The sequence below is a fragment of the Scylla paramamosain genome, chromosome 26 (assembly GCF_035594125.1).
Source record: "Scylla paramamosain isolate STU-SP2022 chromosome 26, ASM3559412v1, whole genome shotgun sequence".
NCBI lineage: Eukaryota > Metazoa > Arthropoda > Malacostraca > Decapoda > Portunidae > Scylla > Scylla paramamosain.
In genome coordinates this window covers 20,231,591-20,251,590 of record NC_087176.1, presented here as the reverse complement: position 1 = coordinate 20,251,590, position 20,000 = coordinate 20,231,591, and the positions used below count along the sequence as shown (strand labels likewise).

The window sequence follows — 20,000 nt, the reverse complement described above, 5'->3', positions numbered from 1 at the left end:
CTTGAAAACAGCTGAGTGATGATGCCACGCAGCATTTTATAGGAGTGCTTTTGATCACCGCAATAACGTTGTCGTGTAATGCTTATCGGTAAATTACATGCTTTTTAACACCAATTGTCTTGTTATAAGATAGTGTAATATTCCACAGTTTGCAAAAAATAAGATTAAACCATTCATAATTTGAGGAAATGGCACCTCCGAGGCTGAGACAGTGCAACCGTCTGTACTTTTTAGTCTCAGCTACACGCAGAGCACATCCGCGAGTCCCGTACATTTTCAACTCCTCTGACGGGTAAACAAGGCCTTAAAATGCATATGTGTATAGAACATTTTCTACTTAGAATTACACGTTCTTTCACCTCTTTCAGTATTTGCAGAAACTCGCGTTACAAATCCTCTCGAACAAATGAAGGGCAAGCTATTGGCATCATTTCCATCCATTGGATATTGTGGCTGAAGGAGGCGCGGCTGTTCTTCACGTGCATAAAAGCGTCGCCTTTATTACCTCCTTACGAACATTCTTTCCTATCAGTCTGCAACAATGCCTTTGAAATGTTGATGTTTAGTACCCGGGTAGTACAGAGGTGAACTGTAGCTCCCTATAGAAAACTGTAGCCTGTAGTGGTTGTACTGAATGTTACTGTGGTGGTGCACGTACTGGTGGTGGTAGTGGCGGCGTTGGTGGTGGTGGTGGTGGTGGTGGCGGTGGTGGGTCTAATTGTTCTTGTTGGTGTGGCGAGGTGAGTCCTGCAATGTATCAGATTACTCACCACATCTCCCACACCAACACAACACTGTATTCCACTTACACACACACACACACACACACACACACACACACACACACACACACACACACACACACACACACACACACACACACACATTAATTTTCTCTCCGCCGCAAATCCTCCCTGGTCAGTTTGTCCTTTTTTTTCCCCCTTCGCGTTTTTTCCTCCCCCCGTCTTTTTTTTTTTTTTTTTTTTTTTTTTTTTATCTTGTGAGGTGATAGTTGAAATGTGTGAAAGGTGTGATTATCTCATATTTCATCCACAAACTCGGAAAACTCGTAGTGCTTATCAAAGTTTGGTTATTTTATTCGTTTATTAGTATTAGCGTTGTTGCGGTTGTGGTAGTGATGGTGGTGGTGGTGGTGGTGGTGGTAGTTATAATTCTTCTTGTTCTTGTCCTTATTCTTTTGTTATTATTGTTATTTTTTTTATTATTATTATTGTTGTTGTTGTTGTTGTTGTTGTTGTTACTATCAATAGTTTATATATGACACAACAAATCATTGAATCTATTAGTTTAAAAGTAATAATACTAATAATTGCAGTGTATTATACGTGCCAATATCTCCTTGAACAGATTACACGTAAAATTTGTTTCTAAAGTAAAGGAATCGAGTAGCACTGAACAAAACCGGGAAATCGCTCTCCTTAAGGGTTTCCAACGCTCCTGTGCAGAGAGAATCAGTGCACGGGAACCAGCTGGCTCTGGCGAAGCTGTGACACGATCACCATCATGAAGAACTGGATCCCACACGAACCTCTGAATCCACTACATTCCGCGAGGCAATAAAGGCGACGCTTTTATGTACGTGAAGAACAGCCGCGCCTCCTTCAGCTACAATATTCGCCTGATGGAAATGATGCCGATAGCTTACTTGCCCTTCATTTGTTCGTCGTCAGGAGGATTTGATAAGACGTGAGCTGCCTTACGAAAAGTCATCATCATCATCATCGTCATTTTCGTTCAACGTGCGCATTTTGCCATGAGGGAGGGGTTGGACGGGCGGTGACTGCTTTCCACAACTGGCGATCTTGTGCCATGTGTTCTTCTATTCCCAGCAAATTCATATCCTCCTTACGAAAAGTCAATTCTTTTTTTTTTTCTTAATTCTTGTAATCTCTTTGAGTATATTCTGCTTTGTATTATCTTTTTGTATGAATTGTCCTTCATATTCTTCTAAACCGATTGGGTGTTTCATTTATTTATTTGTTTACATGTAATTTATTCATCTTGTTTATTTATGCATATATCTATGTATGTAGTTATCTTTTTACCAGTTTATTTATTTCTATCTTATTCTATTTTAGTTTTTCATTGCAGTTTAAAAAAAAAGCTGTCAATATATATTTTATTTCCATGACCAAGATTCATGACACTTTCGAAACCTCTAATGGTGTTGCATGATCTCATATTTCCACCTGACCAGTCCGTTCATCTGGACCGTGCCTGCCATTCATTCTTTCCCAAGCATTACCAGCCTCATAGCGTCCATTTGCCTTAGCACACACTGCCTTTCCTTTCCTTCTCGCCCCTGTCGCTCACACACACACACACACACACACACACACACACACACACACACACACACACACACACACACACAGCGCCTCCCTCCATCCCTTCGTCTCCTCACAAAAAAAAAAAGAAAAAGTGCTGTTAATAACCGATGCGTCGAGGGTGCGGACTCAGTGCATCTAAATAGGAAACGTTAAGGAAAATTCCCCACTCCTTCAGCTTACTGAGTGTTTAATTACCTTGTTGATCTTCACGGGAGGAAGGGGAAGGCTTTAGAAAGGGAAGGGAAAGGGGAGAGAGGAGATATATACCCTGTTCTTACTTTCTCTCCATCCCTCTACTTCCCTTCCTTAATCTCCCTTTCCTCTTGAATGTTCTATTGGAACTCGTTGTCTCAAGGAACTCAGGTGAATAGCAGGTAATGGGGAGAGGAAGCGGAAGAGGGGAGTGATGGCATGTATGGGAGATATGGGAGGAATGAAGGGGACTGGAGGCATTAAGGAGATGGAGGAGAGGCGAGGAGGGACGAGGAATGCAAATGAGGAAGGTGAAGGGAAGGTGCAAGAAACGAGACACATAATGAAGGGAGAAGGAAAGAGGAAGAGGAATGGAAATGGAAAAGGTGGAGGCAACGTGGAGGGACGGCAGGCATCGTGGCTGGAAGAGGAGGAGAGGGATGCAGGAAGGGAAGACGAATGGAGGAGAGGTAGAGGAAACATTCTGCTGTTTGAAAATGTATGGGAAGAATTCTCTGGAGGGGAGCCAATGCCTTTCACTCACTGTGGCGATATCTTCCCTTCCTCTCACCCTCCCTCCGTTCCTTTGTGCACTGTCCTACCTCACTCCCCACAAACAATCCCGTAACGACCAACACGTGCGCCGCTATTTGTTCTTCCTTTGTGTGTGTGTGTGTGTTTTTTTTTTTTTGCAACTTTCAACTCAATTCTAAATGATTTCCTCGTTTTTTTTTTCATTTTTTTTCCGCAAATAAGACGAAAACCACATGCATACTCACTCTCTCTCTCTCTCTCTCTCTCTCTCTCTCTCTCTCTCTCTCTCTCTCTCTCTCTCTCTCTCTCTCTCTCTCTCTCTCTCTCTCTCTCTCTCTCTCTCTCTATAGATGGGGCAGCGGTGGTGGTGGTGGATGGGGCTGTGGTGGGGGAAAGGAGAGGAAGAAGCGAGGAGTTTGTGGAGGAGGAGGAAAGGGAGAGGTGCAGGGAAGGAATGGGAGGAAAGGAGGGAGGAAAAATAGTAATAGTAGTAATAGTTATAATAATAATAATAATGTGTTAATAATAATAATAATAATAATAATAGTAATAATAATAGTAATAATAATAATGATAATAATAATAATAATAATAATAATAATAATAATAATAATAGAAGAAGTACAAGTAAGATTTTTATTTTATTATTATTATTATTAATATTATTATTATTATGATTATTATTATTATTATTATTATTATTATTATTATTATTATTATTATTATTATTATTGTTATTATTATCATTATTATTATTATTATTATTATTATTATTATTATTATTATTATTATTATTGTTACTGTTATTGATGTTGTTGTTGTTGTTGACATTATTACTACAATTATAGTTATTTTCATCATTATCATAACAAGAGGAGGAGGAAAAAATGGAGAATGGAAGAAAATGAAAGGACGAAGAGAGGAGAAAGAGGAGGAAGAGAAAGAGAAAGGAAATAAGAGGAAAATAAGTAAAAAAAAAAAAAAAACGATGAATAGAAAGAGAGAGAGAGAGAGAGAGAGAGAGAGAGAGAGAGAGAGAGAGAGAGAGAGAGAGAGAGAAAATGTCAGAAGCAAAATGCCACGAGAGTAGTGGAACCAAGTGTTTGGTCGGGTGTGTCTTGCGGCGCTGTAGATCAACGATGACCAGCTCAGTAGCCCAAGCCATGAACTGTGTCCCCGCCCGATACCTCCTTCCCACGCCCTTCCCCTCCCACCTTTATTCCCTTTTCCTCCTCTTCCCCGCGCCCCTCTCCTCGTCTTCGCATGCTTCTTCTCCTCTCATTTTTATTCTCCTTTCTCCTCTTCCCTGCATCCTTCTCCTCTCATCTTTTCTGTGCATGTTTTCTCCGCAGCCTTCTCCTCCCATCTCTACTCTCTCTCCGTCCTCCCTCCTCTGCTCTCTTTTCCTTCTCTTCCCGTATCCATCTCTTCCCACCTCTACCCCGTTTCCTCCTCTTCCTTGCATTCTTCTTCTTTCATCTTTACCTCTTCTCCACACCCTTCTCCTCCTCCTCCTCCTCCTCCTCCTCTCATTTTTTTCCCGTTTGTCCGTCTTTCCTCCTTCGTTCCTTCTCGTCTTACTTTTTCTCTTTCTTCCTCTTGCATCTTTTTTATCATATTATTCCACTTTCTTGATAGTTGTCTCATCTACTACTCTTCCTTATTGTATTACGCTTTTTTTCCTCGTTTAATTTCTTACTTTTCTCCTTTAATTCTTTTCCTTCGCTTCTGGCCTTTTTTCTCCTCTTCTCATCTTTATTCTCTTTTCTTTCTCTTCTCTGCTTCGTTCCATCTTGTCTCACTTTTATTACCTTTCTTCTTCTTCTAAACTTTCTTCTTATTTTTCTTTTAATATTTTTTTTCGCATTTCTTTCTCTTTTTCTTATTCCATCCTTCCATTTATTTTTAATAGTTTGTTGCTTCACACTTTTATAGTTTTTTTTTCTTGTACTTGCAGCCTACAGTTCTTTGTCTTCTCGATAAATCTTCCTTTTTCTGCTTTTCGCTTCCTTTCTTCTTAACGCCATTTCACAATTTCTCTTGATCCTTTCTCACTTTTCTCTGTTTTCTCCTTCTCTTTACTCCTCATTTCTTCCTCTCTTATCCTTACTTCGTGCTCTTCCCAGTTCTTCTCTTTTTTTATCTTTTTATCCTTTTATTGTTTTATCTTTCTTTACTCGTTTATTATTTTTCTTTGTTTTATTCCTATTCGTCCGTCTTCTCTCATTCGTTCACTTTTTCCCTATTTAATTAGGTATTTTCTCTCCTTTTTTCTTTTTTCTTTTTCTAGTCTTCTATCCCTCTTTCATTTCCTTTCTGAAGTTCTCCCGCATCTTATCTGTATTATTTTTTTTTTTGTTTTCCTTCTCGATGTCCTTATGTTTATTTATCATTTATTCTCTCGTTTTTTTTATTCCTTTCCTTCTGGTATTTGTCTCTTTTTCCTCTTATTTCTCCTTTCACGTCTCTTTTTTCCTTCTTCCTATTATTATTTTTTACCGGTGTCATCTTTGCTTTCTGTCCCTTCCACCTCTTTTGTCCTCCATGGCTTCCCTTGTATTTATCATGTTCACTCGTTCTTTCTTCCTGTCATTCTCACAATTCACATTCTTATTCATTCTTCTCCTATCCCGTTTGGCCTCCTTTTATCCAATTCTTACTCATTCATTTTAAATCTCCATCATCCATTTTCGTCAGTCTTCATACACTCACTCTTATTTCCTTCACTTCGTCACATATCCACTCTTCTCCCTTCCCTTCTAGTCTTCTTTTATCGCAGTCTTACCTATTCCCTTTAAATCTCCATCATCCTGCTTTCTACCCTTTCGTCTCTCTTGCCCTCTGCTCTAATTCTCATGCGATCTCCTTTCTCCCTCTCCTCTGTCCCTCTCCTCTCTCATGGTGTGGCGAAGCGAGGCTACTAAATAACTGCGTGGGAGTAAGTCTGGCGGGGCAGCGTGCGGGATGACATTGGGTGAAGGTCTGACAGTCATCCCAGTGTTTATCAGTAAGGGATGCAGATAACAGGAAGGAATTTATTTTAGTGTTACGGATGCGGAGTTGGAATGGACTTGGTGTTGCGGTGTTTCTTGCTGACTGGAATGTTGAATGTGCGGCCATTTTGTGGTGTTTTGTTGTGCTTTGTGGTGCTTTGGTGCACTGGTGGTTTGGAAATTTATGCGTGCTGTGATGAGGGAAATACTTGCGTGATCTGCTGGGCTGGGGACTAATTTGTCTGGCTGCCGGGGGGCGGGGTCGGGGGTGCCTTACCGTGGCTGTTTTCTAAAGTTGACTTAATCGTCCTCGCGACCTCTTAAGTCTCGCGCCAGCGAGACCTGGGAAATATATTAAAGAAAACCTAAATTATGTTGGCAGTTTTGGAGATCATGGCGGCAGTGGAGGCTGAGAAGGCGGGCGTGCGCGCACACACTCACACGCACAGGCGCACACACACACACACACACACACACACACACACACACACACACACCTGTTTGCGTCAGAATTTCGTTGAGTGTGTAAGTTAATATGATAATATGTTAAGTAAATATACAACCTCGTTTAAAGCAGTTTACAAGTCTCCCAGTTTACTTACCCCACCACTAAATTCTCCGCGTTAGACCTCGACTAAAGTTTGCCAACACTTAATACTCACTGACTTGCAGGAGTGAAAAAGAGTTGAAGTTATTCAGGTGATTCTGCAGGTGTGTGTATGTGTGCGTGTGTGTGTGTCTGTGTGTGTGTGTGTGTGTGTGTGTGTGTGTGTGTGTGTGTGTGTGTGTGTGTGTGTGTGTGTGTGTGTGTGTGTGTGTGTGTGTGTGTGTGTGTGTGTGTGTGTGTGTGTGTGTGTGTGTGTGTGTGTGTGTGTGTGTGTGTGTGTGTGTGTGTGTGTGTGTGTGTGTGTGTGTGTGTGTGTGTGTGTGTGTGTGTGTGTGCAGGCTTAAAGTAGTCAGTAGGTTTAAGAGTAAGGAATCTCTCTCTCTCTCTCTCTCTCTCTCTCTCTCTCTCTCTCTCTCTCTCTCTCTCTCTCTCTCTCTCTCTCTCTCTCTCTCTCTCATACATACACACTAATTAATTGCATTTTTTACCTAATGATAATAATAATAATAATAATAATAATAATAATAATAATAATAATAATAATAATAACAGTAATAATAATATCTACTACTACTACTACTGATGATGATGATTGATAATAATAGTAATAATAATAATAATAATAATAATAATAGTATCTACTACTACTACTACTACTACTACTAATGATGATGATTGATAATAATAATAATAATAATAATAATAATAATAATAATAATAATAATAATAACAATAATAATATAATGAAAAGAAAATAATGATAATAACAAAAAACTTCAACAACAAGTAAGCATAGAAAAAAAAAATACCCTAAACTAAACCATCTAACCAACCAAGCAAACAACCAGAGAGAGAGAGAGAGAGAGAGAGAGAGAGAGAGAGAGAGAGAGAGAGAGAGAGAGAGAGAGAACCACACACACCAAAAATGCCTCTTCATATAATTTTGCCTTTGTACTCAAGACGACAGAACTTACCCAACTTTCCCAGCAAGGAGAAGAACCTTGTACCCTCAGACCCCAATTTCTACCTTAGGGCGTGTTTCCTTCCTCCCAAGCCCTCACCCGCCTCTCCTGTGTGGGTGGCGGGTGAGTCATTAATCTCCGAGACCGTAACCTTCTCCTCCTCTTCCTCCTCCTCCTCCTCGTCACACGGATTCCTCCCTCTCAGTCCAGATTTCTTCCTCCAGCCTCTCGGATCTTCAAGATTTAGTAGTGATTCTTATTTGCTGCTCACAATCATTACCATATTAGGGTTTGTAATCTTCCTCCTCCTCCTCCTCCTCCTCCTCCTCCTCCTCCTCCTAAACGGCCCGTTGGTCTAGGGGTATGATTCCTGCTTTGGGTGCAGGAGGTCCCGGGTTCAAATCCCGGACGGGCCCAGTGTATTTTACCGCGATTTTGTGTACCGCAACGAAACAGACGGAAGGTAAAAAACACCAAACCGAAACGATGGAATAATGAAATCATAATAATGAATAATAATGAAAAAATAAAATCGTAAAGGACTCGCAACACGGTTTCAGAACCAAGCGTTCCTGCTTAACGAACTTACTAGACTTCTTTTATGAAGTATTTAACTCGTATGACGAGACAAAAGCTGTTGATATTATCTACCTTGATTTCCAGAAAGTTTTCGACACTGTTCCCCATAAGAGCCTCATCAGTAAAGTAAAAGCTCACGGCATTGCCGGAAACACCCTGAAATGGCTGAGAGACTGGCTCTCTGACAGAAAACAGCGTGTTGTGATAAATGGAAAAGAGTCAGAGTGGCATAAGGTAAATAGCGGCGTTCCTCAAGGCTCTGTATTAGGACCAGTACTCTTCATAATGTACATTAATGATAGTGATGAAGGGATAAACTGCAAAATAAGTAAATTTGCAGACGACACCAAAATAACAAGTAGAGTAACGTCTGTGTCACAATGGCAGGAACTGCAGTGTGACCTCAATAAACTAATAAGCTGGGCAGAAAAATGATAGATGAAATACAATATAGAAAAGTGTAAAATTCTACATATCGGAAGCAACAATGTTCAGGCGAGATATATAATGAATAACATGCCACTGTCAAGCGCTGATAAAGAAAAAGATCTTGGTGTCGTTGTGTCAAACGACCTAAAGCCGAGTCAACACTGCACAGAAACAGTAAAGACGGCAAATAAATTAGTAGAGTTCATTGGAGGAAACTTCGAATTTAAATCAGAAAAAGTTATACTTGCCTTATATAAGTTACTGGTGAGCCCTCATCTAGAATACTGTGTACAGTTCTGGTCACCATACTACAAAAAAGACATTGAAAAAATAAAAAAAAAGATACAGCGCAGAGTCACAAAGATGATTCTAGATTGCGTAATAAGCCGTATGAGGAACGATTGAAAGAACTAAACCTATTTAGTTTAACAAAGCGCAGGATAAGAGACCTAATTGAAGTGTTCAAAATTTTCAAAGGATATAGTAACACTGATGCACATAAATATTTTACCATTGATCATTCTAACCTAACAAGAAATAATGGATTCAAGATTATACCCAAACGTTTTAAATCCCACGAAGCAAAACATTTTTTCTTTGATCGTACAGTAAATATATGGAATAAACTTCCTGCAGAAATTGTGAACAGCAATACTATTGAATCATGTAAAAAATAAAATAGACAAATATTTAAAAGCAAATCCCCAACAAGCTCTCTTCTTGTCCGAATAATTAGTAAATTCACTAATAAACTCTTATTTTAGAAACACCAATTTTATTATAAATTGTATTAACATTCAGATAGGCGTATAGAGTTCACGTAGGGTGAATAATACAACTTCCTTTCAACCTTTCCTATGAAAATTCCATGTCAGTTTTTCCATACTGCATGGTACTTTTACCCAACTTTGCGCTGGCATGGAAATAGTTGGGAATAGTGGGGAGGAGCCTTCTGCTATGCTGTCCTGTCTCTCTTCCCTGTGGCTAGTTAGAAGTAGTTACCAAACAGCCTTGCAAGGACCAAAAGGTCTATTGCTGTTTGGCTTTCCTTTGTATTCCTTTGTATTCCTCCTCCATGTTGCAGAAATATTTCCCTCTCAGTGTATATTTCTTCCTGTAACATCATTGCTCATCATGGTTCAGCATTTCACATTTCCTCTTGTCACAATTACTACTGCATCATTAAGGTCAGCAATAACACAACGCAGTACTAATTCAGCTCTCCATGTACTCGTACAGTATATAGTGTGGTGTGCACGTAAATCTCCGGTGTTTGAAGCGCTGGTGATGGGGAAAATCAGTATAAAAAGGATGAATTAAGCAGGTACTTCTCTGCGCTGTGTGAAAAACAAAAGAGTAATTCAGGGTTGAATTTCCACAGCGCACTCAATATTCCTCGGAACGTGACACCTGTATATTTCTTTTTTTACATAAATTAAAGTTTCATGATTTTCTCTTGATTTCCAGATTCTTGCATATCACATATTTCCGGTTACTGATAACTCATAAATTTCGAAGGGACCCGGATGCTCGGTAGACGCAGTTCCGTTTTTTAATTGAATTCCGCTCCAAAATTATTGCAATACCTCGTTTTCCGGGTCCGGAGAGGTACATATTTTGATCAAGTGTATGGTATTGTTCCCTAGCTTGTATTTTATCCGGATATTTTCAGCCGTCACCAAACAGAAGGTAGTCGTTATATCTATGTGCGCTGCGTGCGTATATGTCCTCCATATTAGTGAGAGTTGCGTGTGCTGTGTGCCCGCCAACTTTGATTCCAAGTCGTGGCTCTTTTTTGCAGCACGTGTTTTGATTATGCAATTACACACCACGAGGAATGAATCTCTGCGTGTTCATCTGTGTGCTGATTGTTTGTGATGGAGCGACACTGAACACACCGCCCCTCGCCTCCCTCAGCTGCCCGCCTGGCTGATTGCCTGTTTGGTTCATTGACTTGCTGGCGTGGTAGCAGGCGGGCAGGCGGGATGGCTGACTGGCTCTTTGGTTGCCTGCCTGGCTTGTTAGGTTACTGTGCGTTAACAAGCCCCGGGCGCCCGAGATTCTTCCTATTGTCTGCCAGGCGCGAGATTCGTTGGTGCTTGCAAGGGAATCCAAGCACGGACAGAATCCAGGATTCCCCTCCACCTGTCACAAACATCACGACTCTCGCCCTTTGGCTACAATTTGCCGAGATATAGATCGTGTTTCCCATGACGCTTACCAAGGATATATCTATATTTATCTATCTATCTATCTCTCTCTCTCTCTCTCTCTCTCTCTCTCTCTCTCTCTCTCTCTTTCTCTCTCTCTCTCTCTATATATATATTTTTTTTTTTTTTTATGAAGATTTCCATGATATAAATATGCAATCATGAAAATACATGTGCAGTTATAGTCAAGTGAGACACACTGCAGCAAGGTGAAGGATGGTGAAGGGTGCACACTATAAGTAGCCATTCAGATTTCTGTTATTAGTGACTTAGCAGCCACAACACGATCATTTTCTTCCTTATGCTCTGCGTACTCAATCGGATGTTTTATGCGGAGGTGCTTGAAGAGGTTGGAAGTTGTGCTTCCACTGAACTTCAAGGTGTCTTTACACACCAAACATATTGCTTGTTCTGGAGTTGATAGCTCCATATAATCCCAAATGAGCGCATTTCTGCCACGCTTGGCTGCCATCATGCAGAACCACTGTTTTTATTAAATTTAGGGTCAATTTGATTTTTCAACCTACTGTTGGTGAAGGAGGTTACGCCTTTCCCTCCTCTTCCTCCTCTTCCTCCTCTTCTTCCTCGTCCTGCACCGCTGCTACCAAAGAAGTGAGACTCGCCAAGAGCGTTCCTCCTCTTACTATTTTTCTCCCTCCTCCCTTTCGCTCTCCTATTCTTTCTTCCTGCTTTTGGTGTCCAGTCACTATTTCCGTCTGACGTGAAATTTCCCACCGTCCTTTTGGCGTGAGCGTGATGACGTGGGCGGCGAAGGGGCGGCTGTGTGCTGTACTGGCCGTCCTGGCACTGGGACAGCACTCTGTTCTCCCCACGCGGCCCAGGGAGGAGATGGTTCCATTTGGTGCGTCCCACGTTCAAGTTCACCTTTTTACAATGCACGCCATGGCTAACTGATCTCTTTAGTTAAGCTTTTCCCTTTTCCCCCCGTGTTAGTTTCCCGCCCCTGTGATTCTGTTTTCATTTGAGTGTCGTGCTCGCGGTGTTGTGCAGTGCCTAGAGAGAGAGAGAGAGAGAGAGAGAGAGAGAGAGCTACATGTGCCTATGCTTGTGTGTGTGTGCGTGTGCGTGGATACTTTCTTGTTTATCTCGCTGGGGTCTAAGAAAGTTTCCCGTCCTTTCCTCCGTGTTTTCCTTTACCCTTCGCCTCCTCTTCCTCCTCCTCCGCGTCAGCAAGATCCAGTTTTTAAAGATGAATGACGTGAAAAGCCTGTGTTTACCCTTCAGCCTCACCTCTGCGCCTTCCGCGTGGCTCTCCCTCGCTGCCCACCTCTCTCAGTGCTTTAAACTCGCCTGTTATCCCCCGGTGGTAGTGGATTGGTATTTTAAACGTTCTTTTGTTCTTTTTTTTTCTCGTTTTCACATCTGTGGGTCTTGGTTTGCTATTCATATCTCGTTTTCTTTCAATTTCCTTGCCTGTTTTATTCTTCAGTGAGTCTGTTGATGCTGTTGTTTTTTCGTCCTTTTTCTATGGTTTTCTGTTGTGAATTCGGTAGTTTTATTCAGTTTCCTCTATTCGTAACTCTTATTTACCGGTGCACGAGTTCGGCTCATATCTGAAGTCATGTCTTTTATACGAGTTTATAATGGGGAGAAGAAGCAGTCGTTGGCATCCTTTCCCATCCACTTGAATTCGCTCCCCTCACAACATTTTACGAGTGAAAAGTTTTGTTTCACTGGGAGAAGTTGTATACAGCACATCCAACACATTCCTGCCTTCCCTCAGGCCCGCGATAAATTTTATGTCTGCTGCCTTTTGAGTTTATGTTGCTTAAGGAATTTTACGTGAAAAGAACAGGCAACTTTCTCCCGTGTTTGGTGTTTGGCTTCATCTTACTTGTGTGTTTCTCTGCCACCCAATGACATGTTCGGAGTGCGGATGTCTTGAATTTGCTGCCTCAGATATCTTTCCTTCTGTCCTCTCCTCGTTTATCATTTCCCCAGAGTATTTCTTGTCCAGTTCTTGTGTTCAGCGTGTGTGTTATCTACTCCGCTATTAGCATGTTCGTTCGTTTGTTTGTGTATTGTTTCTTTGTTGTGAGACTGCTTAATATTTTGTTTACCTTGTTCTGTTGTTAAATGTGTTTTGTTTTTGTTCTTTCTTTGTGTTTTATTCAGTTATATTACTTATCAAATATGTTTTTTTCTTGTTGTTTAAATTTTTTCAGCATTGTTAGGCTTCATCTGTGCAAGCCTAATTCCATTCTGGTGTTGAATGTGTGTCTACTCTCTACTGCTCTGTTTTATTAAATTACATATGTCTGTACCATTTTTTTTCTTATATATATATATATATATATATATATATATATATATATATATATATATATATATATATATATATATATATATATATATATATATATATATATATATATATATATATATATATATATATATATATATATATATATATATATATATATATATATATATATATATATATATATATATATATATATATATATATATATATATATTTTTTTTTTTTTTGTGAATCTAGATATTCTATTTCCTTCACCTTGCATGGCGTGCGTGTTTCTGTTCATATCGCTATTTATCTTCTCATCTGGATAATAACCTCATTTAACTCTTTTATTCTTTTGTGTAGTGAAGTCTCTCTCTCTCTCTCTCTCTCTCTCTCTCTCTCTCTCTCTCTCTCTCTCTCTCTCTCTCTCTCTCTCTCTCTCTCTCTCTCTCTCTCTCTCTCTCTCTCTCTCTCTTACTCAGTTGTTGTACTTGAAATTCGTTTGTGTATTTTGTGTGTGTGGTTCTGTTCACGTCCATTTTAATTTGGTGGTGTGATGCTTGTTGCCTGACTTTTGAAATACCTTGTAGCTGCATGCTTTGTTGTGTGTTATTCTTCATTTTTTTTCCTGTGTGGAGTTCATTGTGTGTGCAGTTTGTGGTCGAGTGGAGTGTTACGCATGTCTTATGTAGAGCACTCGCAGTAACTAGATTCGCCTTTGTTGGTGTTTCTTCCTCCATATGACTCAGAAAACACGCTGCTTTACTGATCCTCGTCCTGCTACCAAGGGACAAGTTGCCCTGACGTGATGAAAACCGTGAATGAAAAAAGAAAATAGAAAATACGACCTGTCCTGTGAGAAAAGGGGGAAAAAAGAAAAAGCGAACATACTTTTTTTTTTTTTTTTTTTTATTGCAGCCAGATTGTAGTTCATGCTCGCTGGTGTACTTTTTAGGTAGTTTCAGGTGCAGCAGGTGACCGTGGCGCGGCTCGCAGTGTCGGTGAGAGTGGCCTGTGTGTCCCTCGACTTTTTATGACTCACTCCCGCCACTGGAGTCACCGAGTGTTACAGGAATGCATACTAAGAATCACAGTAATCTATTTTTTTTTTCTATACTTTTTTTTTTTTTTTTCGTTTAAACACCAACACAACTGAAATTGGCGCCATTTTTATTAAATTGCATGCAGGCACTGTTGACCAAAGCCTGAATGTTGATGTAACTCGGTATTCTTCCTTAAAAATTCATCTCTTACCTACGTACGAAAGGCAGTTCACCCCTGTTACTCTGTACGTGATTCGTAATAGTGTTTTAAAGCTGAAACTTGAAAAATTAAGGCGTACACACACACACACACACACACTATCATCAGCTTTGCAATTTGTACAGAAACATGATGCGTCCGTAGATTTTCAAACCAACTTTTGGGGGAACTAATCTCGGCTAATTTGACCCCATACAAGGAGATATGGTAAGGTTCCGTGTCTCTCCCTCTCTTGGCTACATATCTTCACATCTCTTTCCCTCGCCGCTGTCAACACGAAGCTGCTCGTTGCTGCGGCCAAGAGATCCTATATCCGGAGCACAAGAACATCGGGGTTACCGAGACCAGGAACTTAGCTAGCAATAGCAGTGGTACACGACGCCCACTTGTATTCTTGTCTTGCTGTGAAAAGTGAGTGCGTAAGAGTGGATTTCCGCTTGTAGGAGAAAGAAGAAAGAGTCACAAGAGCGAGGAGAGAAAATGCTGCAACACTACAGAGAGAGAGAGAGAGAGAGAGAGAGAGAGAGAGAGAGAGAGAGAGAGAGAGAGAGAGAGAGAGAGAAGAAGTACGAAGAAAGACGGAACAGAGGAGAGAAGAAGAAGAAGAAGAAAAAAAAAAAAAGAGGGATGAACTTCGGCGATAAACACAGGATGAACTTGAGCAAGAAACTGGTCACAGGGAACAGGAATAAAACTCGGCGACTTGAACTGGCAAAACTTGAAGACACGGAGGAGGAAGATTAACGAGAGTTGTGCTGTAGTTACAAGGACGTGAGGCTCCGTATAGGGGGAAGAGATGGGTAATGGACAGACGAAATGCGGGAATGTTCTGAGCTTTAGAGGCCAGAGATGGATTGGCACTATGCACGCTGCCAGGCAAGGTGAAGAGAGAGAGAGAGAGAGAGAGAGAGAGAGAGAGAGAGAGAGAGAGAGAGAGAGAGAGAGAGAGAGAGAGAGAGAGAGAGAGAGAGAGAGAGAGAGAGAAGGGATTTCTAAAGGGGTGAATTCAAGGTTTTTGATTTTTTTTTTCTAGCTTCATTTTTTTTTTTTTGTGGGGTAAAATTGTGAAGAGGAAATGATATGTGCGCTCTCTCTCTCTCTCTCTCTCTCTCTCTCTCTCTCTCTCTCTCTCTCTCTCTCTCTCTCTCTCTCTCTCTCTCTCTCTCTCTTATTTATCAAGTTTGGTTTTTGTTCAGGTCCGTAAGGCTTTGCTAGATTATTCGGGCATTCCCCCACCTCTCTCTCTCTCTCTCTCTCTCTCTCTCTCTCTCTCTCTCTCTCTCTCTCTCCCTCTCTCTCTCTCTCTCTCTCTCGCAAAGGTTTGATGTGATGCACGATCTATTTTGTGGTATGTTTTTTTCCCTCTGTTTTTCTGCTATTTTATTTTTTTGTGTTTCGTTTTTCTTTATTTTTAAGCCTCCCGTAGTCTGTTTAGGAGAAATGTTATGCTGAATTAACTTTCCCACGTCGTAATTTCATCTCATTAAAGTAAAATGCACTGAACCGATTCTTTCTTGACCGGGACGTGCAACACACACACACACACACACACACACACACACACACACACACACACACACACACACACACACACACACGAAACTGAACAATTAAAAAAAAAAATCAATAAATCAAGCGATAAAACCTTTCCTTATTAGTTTCTGTTTTCATTTGCATCTCAAGTAAAAGACAATAAGAAAGTACCAAACGAATCCAAACATTTCTCCCTGTTCAAAGCCAAGCAGCTGAAGACGGACAGTATAAAGGGGTAAAGGGTTGAGGGTCTGAGGGGCTGAGGGGCTGAGTGGGTTGGGTTTGTGCGTTGCCTTAGTGTCACGCCCTTAGCCTCCCATCGTCAGGAGTGGGGCGGCCGTTGGGCAAGGTTTAGGGGGCCATGAGGTTGCGTCTTGGCATTCATGGGTGTCTTGGGTGCTGCTTTGTTTCTCCCTTTCCCTTTCCTCCTCCTCCTCCTCCTCCTCCTCCTCCTCTTCCTCCTCCTCCTCCTCCTCCTCCTCTGCCTACTTTAAGTGTCATTCTCCTATTTTTTTTTTCTTTCTTCCGTTCATTCATACCACGTTTTCTTTTTTATTTTTTTTCGAAGTTTCTCTCCTTGTGTTCCCTTCCCTCGCAGCTTTTGCCTTGCCTCCTTCCTGCATCCTCCTCTTCCTCTCCCTTCACGTTCATTCTTCCATTTCCTCCTTTCCATCTAACTTTTGCATTCTCTCTCTCTCTCTCTCTCTCTCTCTCTCTCTCTCCTCTCTCACTCTCTCTCTCTCTCTCTCTCTCTCTCTCTCTCTCTCTCTCTCTCTCTCTCTCGTCTACTGTATTCTATTTTCTCCTGCTTCCAGTATTTTTCTTATTTTTTTCTTATTACTTCTTTCCTATTTACAGTTTGTGTTCCTTTTATTCTGTTTTTTTTTTTATCTATTTACAATTTACTTTTTCACACTGAATATTTTTTCTCTTCTCTTTTACATCATTCCCTCCTTTTCATCTACGTTTTACGTTCCCCTTGCTACTTTGCATTTACTTCTTTTTTTTTTCCCCTTCCCTCACAAATACGCTCTTTTTTTCTTATCACAGTTTCAATATTTTCCTTCACGCCTTTCTTCCTCTTATTCCCTCCTTTCCATCCAACATTTTTTTTACATTTCCTTCGCTACTTTTACGTCTTTTATCTCTGACTTACAAATCCCCCCGCCCCTTTTTTTTATTTTTTTTATCTCAGTTTCAACATTGTCCTTGCCTCTCTCCCTCCCTCGGTCTTTCTCTCTGTGTACTGCCCCTTTTCATCTTCTTGAGCGATCAGTGTTATATTTTGTGGCAGCATTTTCACTTAGTTTTATCACCATCTTGGTTTGACTTACATGCGGCTGCTCCCGAAAATCATTTGCTTACTGTAGGTTCACTGTTTTCAAGCTCCCTCTGCCTTCCCAAATGTTACTTTCTATAATTTTACTTCTGTTCCGTATCTTTCACAATATGTTGCTCTTTTTTGTATAATTTCATGTGCATTTTTGTATTTTCTATGCGTTTCGTCTCATTTTAGGTGGTGTTTAGGTGCAGAGAGAGAGAGAGAGAGAGAGAGAGAGAGAGAGAGAGAGAGAGAGAGAGAGAGAGAGAGAGAGAGAGAGAGAGAGCGCTGCATGTTTCTTCTTTAACCCTTGCATACTTTTGGCTTCTTAACAATATATCTCCCGCACTTTCATGCAGCTTTTCTTCTTGCTTATTTTCACGTCCTGGCAGAGTGGAGAGTAGTCAGCTTTTTCTTTATTTATACATATAGACTTCTTTTTATTTTCCAGTATTTCTCCTTTTCTTTATCGTTAGCTTTCCACATAACGGGTTTTATGTTTTTTTTCATTTCTTTTATCTTTCCATCTTGTATTCTTGCTCTCTCTTCCTTGAGTTTTTCACTCTTACTTTCTCTCTTTTCTCTCTTTTCATTTCGTTTCCTTCATGCCCTTCCTGCGTCTATATTTTCTCCTTCCTGTGACTTAAACTCTTTCAAGGCGGAGGTTTCAAGACATCCACCAATTTCGGATGGCGCTTTTGACCTTTATTTAGGGACTGGAGCCTCAGTGGTTCATTTTTTACTGTCTTGTTCACTGCCTCTTACAAAATAAAAAAAAAAACACATTTTTCTCCTTTTACGAGTATCTTTCTTTTCTCCACTCTCACTCTCTCTTCTCCCTCCTTCTATCTCAGCCTCTCTCCCTCTCTTCATACCATCTTTCTCTTTCTCTCCTTTGACTTACAACTCTTTCTCACCTTCTCTTCCTACTCCCCAACTCTTTCTCAGTCTCTCCCTTCACTCTTCCTTTCTCTCCGTTTCTCCCCCTCTCTTCCATCGACCTACATCCATATCTCCCTCTGTTTCTTTCCTTCTTTCTTACCTCACTTTCACCCTCTATTTTTTCCACTTTGTCATACCACCCGTCCCCTTCTGTCAATCTCTCCCACGCTCCCTGTGTTGTCCCGTCCATTTCTGCATCCCTCCCTCTCTTCCTTCACTTTTTGGTATTACAAGAGCCCGTCGCGTGAAGGTTTGGGTGAGTCAGTCCCTTTAACTGGTCTTCCCACCTCGGCATTAGCGTGAACCACAAGGGCTGAGAGTGATTGGCTCTAGAGATTATGTCTTATGTTATAGTGCTTTTTTTCTTTTTTGTGTCCTTTTTTGTAGGGTCTTTTCTTTTTCTTCTTCTTCTTCTTCTTCCCCCTCCGGTGCTTGGAAAGGAGGTAATTGGCTCATCTGTCTGCCTTGAGCTGTACGATTCTTTTCTCTTCTTCGTCCTGCGGGGGTTTGTTTTTCTTTCTGTTTTTAGTCTTTTTTGCGTCACGTTGCTGCTGCTGCTGCTGTTGTTGTTGTTGTTGTTGTTGTTGTTGTTGTTGTTGTTGTTGTTGCTGCTGTTGTTGTTGTGCGTTTTTTATTCTTGTGTGTTACAGTATTTATTTATTTATTTATTTATTTATTTATTTTTTGGCTAATCTGTGTATACCTTCAACATTACAATTCTTTTTCCTTTTATTCATCGGGAATTATTAATTTTTTTTTCTGTTTATAGTTACTTTTTATGTGTTACTTTTTTTTTCATTGTGTATTTGCGTGTGTATGAGTGTGTGTTGTTTCATTGTAATGCTACTGCACCTCAATTTCTCCCTAGAGTCTCTCGTTCAAGTGTTTCATTTAGTGCGCAGCGTGTCCACTTGACATTTAGAATTGTAATTATGCGCTATGGTCACTGATAATTCATTTCCCTTTAATGTACAGAGAGAGAGAGAGAGAGAGAGAGAGAGAGAGAGAGAGAGAGAGAGAGAGAGAGAGAGAGAGAGAGAGACGCAGTTTGATTTGGTTATGGCTCTAGAATAACATCATATACACCCCGCTGAGCTTGCTATTTAGCGCTACTTCTTCCACTGAGAAATAACCACGAGCCAGAATCTTTATAGAGAGAGAGAGAGGGAGAGAGAGGGAGAGAGAGAGAGAGAGAGAGAGAGAGAGAGAGAGAGAGAGAGAGAGAGAGAGGTTTTGGCCAGCTCTTCTCTCCACATGAAAATTCAGCGTGTTAAGGTCCCCGAGTGTACCTGTCATTAGGGAATGTTTCACTTCACTGGGGAATGTGATCAGACATTCCCCAGTGCGCCTCCATTTATTCCAGCTACGCCTCTGGTTGAGCGGGCCCGGGAAATTAAGGTAAGAGGCGGTCTAATCAAAGGGAAAATATATGGAGATTAAGTCAATAGTTTTTTCATCATTGTTTTCTTTCCAGATAAGTCGAGAGAATATAATGGAAAAGTTAATAAATAATTCGACGCAAAGCAAAGAAGAAAAGAATATTTTGCAATATTATTCAGAAAAAAAAATTGATAAATGATTAAATGAAAAAAAAAATATTAATGAAAGGAAAAGAGAGAGGGAAAGCGCGGAGAGTGCGGTAAAGATTCAAAGATCGTAAATATCAATAATTATATTCGGCTTGCTTTACAGGAAGGATGGGAAGTTTTCTTTAAATTTAATGGGGGAACCTGCATAAAAGAAAGAGGTGAGAAATGGAAAGATATTGGAGAAGGAGGTACAGGAACGACTTAACGAATAAAAACAATGCCTACAGGA

The 20,000-nt window shown here is 40.6% G+C and overlaps 1 long non-coding RNA gene and 1 other non-coding gene across 5 annotated transcripts in view; both read left to right on the top strand.

Moving 5' to 3' along the window:
• LOC135113797 (uncharacterized) overlaps positions 1 to 20,000 on the top strand; it is an 89,964-nt gene that overhangs the window by 49,369 nt on the left and 20,595 nt on the right. The gene's annotated exons all lie outside the window — the stretch shown is intronic.
• Trnap-ugg (transfer RNA proline (anticodon UGG)) lies at positions 7,984 to 8,055 on the top strand. Its single transcript has one exon. It is a non-coding gene; the product is annotated as a tRNA-Pro (tRNA).